Source organism: Colius striatus, chromosome 2 (genome assembly GCF_028858725.1).
Source record: "Colius striatus isolate bColStr4 chromosome 2, bColStr4.1.hap1, whole genome shotgun sequence".
Lineage (NCBI taxonomy): Eukaryota > Metazoa > Chordata > Aves > Coliiformes > Coliidae > Colius > Colius striatus.
In genome coordinates, this window is record NC_084760.1 from 10,538,478 (window position 1) to 10,546,712 (window position 8,235).

Below are 8,235 nucleotides of genomic sequence, written 5' to 3' on the forward strand. Positions count from 1 at the left end.
ACTAGTGAGTTTCTTCAAAACATTAATACCAAGACAAGTTGATGCACCAAAGGCCTTTTACAAGTTTCTTCTCTGTTATAAGGGAGATGAAGGGTATTTGTGCTTTCAAGTGTTAAGCACCAAGCGTCCAGCATAAAATAGAAGTTTAGCTAATGGATTATTTACAAAGTAAACAGAAAGATTTGTTTGCCTTCTCATGGTAGGCTGAGTTTAGCTTATCAACAGCACAGCATTCTCACTAGAATGATTTTTTTCAGCACTACTCTATAGACTTTTTTATTAGACATTCGAAGACAAATAATGCATATTCAGATTGTGGTGATAAGAGTAATTAACAACAGCAGAAGAAGTGGCATTCCTTGGGACAGAATAAACTTTGGAGTGCTCCACTTTTGTCAAAGGAAGGGCTTGATGCATTCTTTCATCCATAAATATTGCCTGTAAGACATTTACTGGACAGTAGGATATTCTAATGTAGCTTTGGTTTTGTATTTTTACTTTGTTAAAGGAAAATGCTGATTTGATTTAGGTGAAAGAAAAAAAAAGAAGCAAGCAGGATGAGAAATTCCATTATTGGTTTTACCCATTTAAGTGTGTGTTGTGTTTTGGGTTGTTTTTTTTTTTTCCAGTAAAGGCAAAAAGTCCTCCATACTCAGTATCCCTGAAATCTATCACCTGTGTCAGTTAGGCAGATGAGCCAGTTTGCCTGCACGTGTTTCTAGAAGCAGAAATTTTGGCATAGCTGCCTTCCTGCTGCTCTGTTTCTCAGTCAGTTTTTGCCCTGGAACTCGGGGGGTTCCCTTCCTTCCCAGCTCTGGCTTTGAGTGGGGCAGATCAGAACCTGCATCTGACTAGGCTTCTCCAGAGTGACAAGGACACAGTTTCTGCCCTAATCTGCACCTGTCGTGAAACTGCCTCTCAGCTACCTGCCTGTTGGAGCTGAACCATGGAGATTGGGAAACAGGTTATAGCACTTGAGAGAACGGGTCAACCTTCAGCAGTACTTAAGCTGCCTTTATATTGTGCAGGTGATGTAAAGGCATTATGAAGTAGGTACAAATGTAGTTGAAAATACTTTCTTGGTCAGCATTGAAGGAGAAGAAGGCCTTTCAGATTTTACAGTTTTCTATGTTAGATTTTTGGTGTGTGCAGGTGGATTGCTGTGTTTCTCAAGAGTTCCGGTGTCTCTTCTGGCAAACAGTGGGCTTTACTCCCCCTGTAAGGACTCATTGCAGCAAATACTTCTTCAGTGGGATAGAGATAATGCATACAGAAACACTCCTCTTTCTATCTCCTCTTATTATTTGGGAATAGAAGAGAAACCACAGCAATCTTTAAGCCTGTGCCTGGGGAAGGCTTTATTTCTGTTAGCTACATATTTATGTTAAAGAATACACATAGAAAGTTCTCATTCAAAGCTGGAAAAAAGACAAGAGGATGCAATTGAGGAGATGTGGGTTTGCTTCTTTGCTGTCTCAAACTTCCCAAGTGACCTTGGGCAATTCATTCAGCCTCTCTGTATCTATTTTTTTTTCTCTCTTTTGTAAAATGTGATAAAAAGCACTTCTCTGCCTCACAGGAAAGGGTGGCAGTACATTGAAGACAAAGATGTCTTTACATCAACTGTACTGTGGACAGTACATTACAGATGAATGGCTAGGTCATATATGACGATAACATAAAGAGCATTCTTGTACTTCAGGTCTGTTGCTGGTTTTGGCATTGCAGTGTCCTTTGAGGCAGACCTCCCAGCAAAGACCTGCAATGCTACAAACACTATTCAGAAACCTCAGACTGAGCGATTTGTGAAGTGGTTCTAAGATGTGTGCAACATGAGTAAATTTTCAGTTGTGGAGGTAGTCACAGCCCCATTGGTTTACATTCACAGGAAACTTGTGTGTAGAAATTCCTGTTCCAGCCAAAACTGTCGTGGTTGGACAAATCTTTCAATAGGAAGAAGAGTACAATTAATCTGTACTTGAAAAAGGATAGTCAACCATGTCATCTTAAGGGCTGTCGACTAGGTAGAAATGTGCAAGAGCTAACCATGCGTGTTCCTACAAGGGGAGGAGTTAAAAAAGGGTTGTTCATGGATGTTCATGGTGGCATTCCTGGCAAGAGTATGTACTTGATTGTCTGGGAATTTTTTAGAACTGGTTTCTTGTTTTTCCTCAAATTATTCTTTTCATATAACCACACAATATTGTTTGAAACATTTGTTCCTTAGAATTTGAATCATATTGTAAATACTTACTGGTGTGTCATTGTGAAAAGACTAGCTTTTTATCAATATAGTAAATGCTATATATGCATTATATCTATAATTATATATCTGTATTTTACAAAAATGCCACAGAAAAATATATTAAAGTGTGTATTCAAACACTTTTTACTACATTTGGAAAAATGAGGGGCTTGGGCTTTTTTATTCTCTACAACTCCATCAGGACCGGAGGAAGTGGCTCCAAGGTAAGCTCTAAAGTTCAAAGACTTAATATGACAAGCTGCAACGATCCAACTGGGGCACAATTCTTACATGGTTCAGTTTAACCATCTGCTCTTGAATCTCTCTGTTAGTGGTATGCAAAGGTCACGTCAGATGCTGAGGCTGATAGCAGAGCTGTGAGGTTTACATGTGGGAAGAAGGGGCCAAGCAGCTTGCTGGGCTCATGGGCTAATAACGGAGCTTTGCTGGTTCCTCATAGTGCAGCTCATCCCAGCTGTCACAAACAGTTCAGCTGCCCTATATCAGCCAGATCTGGGAAGTCAGTTCTCCCATGTGACCAGGTGCTTGAGCACGAGCTCCTCTGTAGTCTCTGTATTTTCTCTCTGTTCTTACTCTGGTCATTCCCTGTCCACTCTGTTTACTCTAAATGCAAAAATCCATCAGTTCCTAAGCACAGTTTATAACCTGTAGTCAATTGGGTATACTGTTACTCAGCAATGGGCAACGTTTCTCCCCCTCTGAAACAGAGTTATGTGTAGCAGCCTTATTTCCTATTGTACTGCAGTAAATGATTCCATGTGATGTAGGGCACAGGGCCTGAAAATCTGATTACTTTAGAGACTGGGGTTTCATAGTCACTTAACGCCAGCATTGTTGCAAATGACCAGAATTAGGGCAAGAGAAGTAGGCATGGAGTGCTTGATCATAAATATCAGGCCTCAAGAGAGAATGAAAAAGCTTCTGTTTTTAGTAAGAGCCTTTTTTTGGAATAGCACAATCAGACTCTCGAGAGGGCTCATTTCTGCTTCAGCAGAAGACAACAAGAGAAACTAACATTATGGACAGGATTGGCTTTAGTGCAATCGAATCTATGCTGTGGGCAGTTCAGGAGAAACTTTAGTCGTCATCATAAGTAACTCACAGGTTCTGTGGGTGTATTTTTCCTGTAAAGATAATGCATCTAGTTTGTGTGGATAGAAAGTGTGTTTTAAGAGGCTGAAGAGTAGCCATTTACAGGTTTACGGACCAGCTTCACATATGAAATTACTGCTGTAGCACTCTTCTGATTACCCTGTCAAACTCTCATGACATTTAAGTCTATTTTGAAGTCCAAGTTTTAATAAGTGCAATTTTTCATAATGAGGTAATGGTTAGTCTTTCTGGGCTGCCTCTTCGTCTGACAGAATATATTGACTTGTCAGTTGAGCTCTTCATTAATGTGATCTCACAAGGCTCAATATTTTGCCTTGTATTTAACACAAAGGTGTTGATATGTCAATTTAATACATGCAACATTTCAGGCAAATTAATGTTCTGCCTTATGTTCCACCATATTCCTCAGTTACCCAGTTAATTCAAAACACAGGCACTCCAAGACAACATGCACTTTTAAGAGGTGACGATTTGTTTCATTAAGAAGTAACATTTCTAGAGAATTCAACTTGCTTTAAATGCTTTTTGCCAGTGCTGTTAACGTTCACTCTCTGAGAGAGTGTTTGTTACCCAGGAAAGAAGTCCTATGCATTCACCACCAATTCTTGCAAAGCAGTGTGGAATTGGCCATAAAACTATCTCAGATAGCTTGGTGCCCAGAGCCTAGACAGAGTGGTGCCAGCAAATGAGAACCTGAAACTTCTGGATGTAAACGGAGAAAGATACATGCCTGAATTAGTGATCACTTTATCTGTTGTTTATGTTGAATCTAAATCCTCTTCATTTTAAAAGGCTAAAACTAAAGCTTTGTATAGGATTTTTCTAGGCCTTTCCTTGCCAAACATAACCTGCTTCAAGCTGGCCTTCTTGAAATACTGTCACTGTTCCAGTTGCTTCGCTGCTTTTGGCTCTCTGCTTCCAAAAGCACTGGACAAGTTTGCAGGGGAAGAGGTCCCTACTTGCTCCACTGATAGTACCCTAAAGTATCCTTCTACAGCAAAGACTCATTTCTCACAGTGAAGCAACTAATTCTGCTAAATATCAGCCATGATGTTTTTCTCAATCTTAGAATGTGAAGTCCATAAAGTAAATGTCTTTAGGAAGCATCAGTAAACAGAAGACCATTACTGCTATCAGGAAAACAGAAACACTGTGGGCAAACAGAAATGCTCTCCTGATGCTTTTTTGCCTGTCACTTCCTGTTTGGAGATTTATGACCTTAAATAGTTGATATCTCACATCTTCCACTCCACCTTGAATGAACATTAAGCTTCCAGGAGCTGGATACATTTCCAAATTTTTCCTTTGTGGCCTTTCTAAACATTGGAGATAACATCCAAGTTTTAAGACAAGCTCTTGGGCGCCGGTTTTGTGACACAGAATGGCAGGAGCACCGGAGGTGGCACAAGTGGACTTTGGAGTCCCACCATACACTTTCAACCTGTCACACGTACTAGGAAGGCACCCACAATGTATAGTACTGTCCAAATACATCTCAGTGCACCTCTCACAGGAGTCTGTAACCTAAAACAAGAACTGACATCCAAGGCTAGTCAAGAAGGACAAAGCATGGTGTGAAAGATGGGCTGTTGTAGTGAATGTTAAGTGTAGCCCCAGCACAGGCTTAACCTATGCCAGCACTGCAGCCACTTTGACTGTGCTGTGTTCATTTGCACACTCCTGGCTTTTATTTGGGTGCTGTAATATAGAACCAAGAGTAAATTTAGAGCATATTGGAAGGAACCTGGACTCTGCTGTGGCCAGTGGTAATGTTGCCACTGACTTGAGTTTTATGGATACCACATTTTCAGACCCTAAGCCATCTCTCTTTCTGGTGCTGAGCACTTTACCCATGCAGCAGCTGTAGTCACATAGTTTTCAGGGATGTTCTTCTGGCCCTTTGTGGTGTTTTTCAGGTGGATGGGCGGCTTTTTGTGTTTCATGTGCTCATATCTTGTTTTAAATTTGTGCTTCTCCAGTTTTTGAGCCACAGCCTGTGTCACACTGAAAGATGAGGCTGGAACTTGGTGTTCCTCCCTTAGAAGCCTTGCCAATGGATGGTGTATCCACTGCAGATAATGGACTATATTTTTCCCACAATGTTTTTATTATACAGAGAGAAGTAATAAAAATAGAGGCTGTATCACAATCAAAGCTGTATTTCTATTCCTCGGGCAATATTTTTTCACTAACCCAAAGGAAAACACCTCCCCACCCTTTCCTGGTTATTCTACCCAGTATATAGTTCCCAGTAAGAAGAAAACCAGATGCCCTATTTCAATGTAAGATGGCAGAAACCAGAAAACTGGAAAAAATGGGTCCCAACTCAGTGAAGTGTTCCGGGGTAGTCTTTATATTCTTTGAAGAGCAATATGTATGCTAATGTTTCCAGGGATATCTGAAAAGATCCTTTGATATGTCACCAAGTAGCTCTCTGTTATATTGACATAGTTTACCTGCCCCATCGTCAGCCAGAGCATTGCCAGTGCCACACAAAGACATGGGAGCAAATGCCATTTATGTGGTTCTGGTAATCCTACAGAGAAGTGTAGCCTCACAAGTGTTAAACAGATCCTAAAGCTATGTTAAGAGATCCGTTCTCAGAGAGAACTAGCTACGTGCCAAGCCCATGCAATGCAGTCATCCTCGTGGTAGTAATTAAATAGCATCTTACAATGAATATAAAAGCAATTAATCTAAGCAGGCATTTTGTTTCACTTTGCTATAGCTGAAAAGGATATATTAATTTTCTAAACACTTTGGGAGAGGAAGGGGGCCGGATGTCTGGGGACTGTAGTATTGAATGTTTCAACCCCATAGGAATTTGGGGTTTTTTGTGGAAAGAGGAGAGCCTTGGAAAACAAAATTTAAATAAAGGGAAGGCAAATGAAGGCTGATCTATGAGCAGGCAACCTTTAGATATCAAAATATACCATTGCAAATGTCTAAAAATGGTCTGTCTGGTGTCACATCCTTGCGTTCAGCAGAGGACAGAACTGTTACATTAAGGAGTGAAGTGATCCGTGATACCTTTAACTTACAAAGCGTCGGGTAGAATGAAGGCCTTTGTTTGCCAAGTTCAAGGCTGAACTACTTAAAATAATCTAAGGTTGAATATCTGCCACTTTAAGTCTTTAACAGACTGTTCTTTTTTGTGCTTTTTTTTTCTTTCTTTTTTGAAAGATACTACTAGTAAAGATGAGATGATGATTAAAAATTTCCAGCCAGATGTGCCTCCAAACTTTCCCAGAGATGAAGGATATTCAAATGTAGTTTGGATTCGTCCCATTATATAGATAAGTTTGTTTTACTGCTGGCCACAGCTGTGAAGTTTGGACTCAGATCTGTAACTCCCTTAAACTTTGAAGACTGTAGTCAAATCTGCGGTTTTGGATTTGAATCTCCAGTCCCTTGTTGCATCAGACTGTCATTCACATCTGTTATACCGACAGCTCAGTGCAAGGCTCTGGTACCAGTTCAGCCTCAGCAAGGCCTCTTCTCAAGCACACTGTTACATATGGGCCCCGACAGGAGCATATTGCAGGTCTGTAGGTTAACAGCTCTCTACGTGCCATCTAATGGCCATGGGTGACCCACCACGGAGTGCTGGCTGGTGGGTTACTGGTTGCTGGCTCCGGCCCTGCCAAGTGTGCTTTACATACTTCCTTCATATTATGTTTCCACGTAAACGAATGCTGTGGCCTTCCCACAGGGATATGACGTGATCCTGTGTGGAAGGAGAGAGGATTGGCCTAATTGCAAATGGGATGAAAAGCAGGCCTTGAGGCACTCTCTGAGGGCTTATCTACATGGAGTAGTTGCCGAGAAATAAAGTCACAGGTGAATTTACACCAGCCCAGCTCCACAGATGGGTAGAAGCTGGAACATAAGAGGTTCCAAAGAAATACAAGGAAGAATTTCTTCCTGTTCAGGTGAGGGAGCACTGGAGCAAGCTGCCCAGATGGGTTGTGCAGTCTCCTTCTCTGGAGATATTCAGAACCCACCTGGATGAGTTCCTGTGTGACCTACTCTGGGTGGTCCTGCTCTGGCAGGGGGATTGGACTAGAAGATCTTTTGAAGCCCCTTCAAGCCCTTGAGATTCTGTGATTCTCAACATGCACTAAGCAAGGGGAAGGTGCGCTGTGTGGGGAGAGAAAATGCTCCATGCAGCCATGTTCCTGGGAGGATACAGTGCTGTGAGGCTGAGGTCCCACAGTTTCCCCTCTCTCGTTTGCTCTACAGGCAGACCTTAAAACTTCAGCCGTGCTGTAAAAAATAACAACCCACAAACGTCTATCTGGGAGGGTGTCACTGGTTGTCACCATGGCCTAGGCGGCCTCACCAACTGCAGCGACGAAGCCACCCATGGTAAATGCTGGACAACTCTTCTGACCTGTTAATAGTTGGCAGACTATTTGATGACAGTTGCAAGAATCTGATGCACAGCAGTATCCTTTACAGCAGTTTAATCTTTGTCATCAAATCCCCCAGCAGCCATGATTAATAGCAGCACTTGAGCTTGTTTTGAAAGTTGTATATTTGGCAGCTATGAACTTTGATCTATGGTTTTGCTTTAAAGAATCGTTATGACACAAACTTTTCCTGTAATCCTTCCATCTAATTAAACCACACACACAAATACTATGTGGGGAAATATGATGCTATTGATATAAGCTGTGTGTTTATTACAATATTTTAGGCACTTTATTAAAGCGGATAGTTGTTCCCAGCAAGATAGTAGATAAGCTCCCCCAAAACAATAACATCACCCAGAAAGAATATATAACAGAATTTCCCAAGGCCAAATCCGATTAGGAACTTTCTTTGTTGATTGATACTGTGCCCTTGAACCCCTT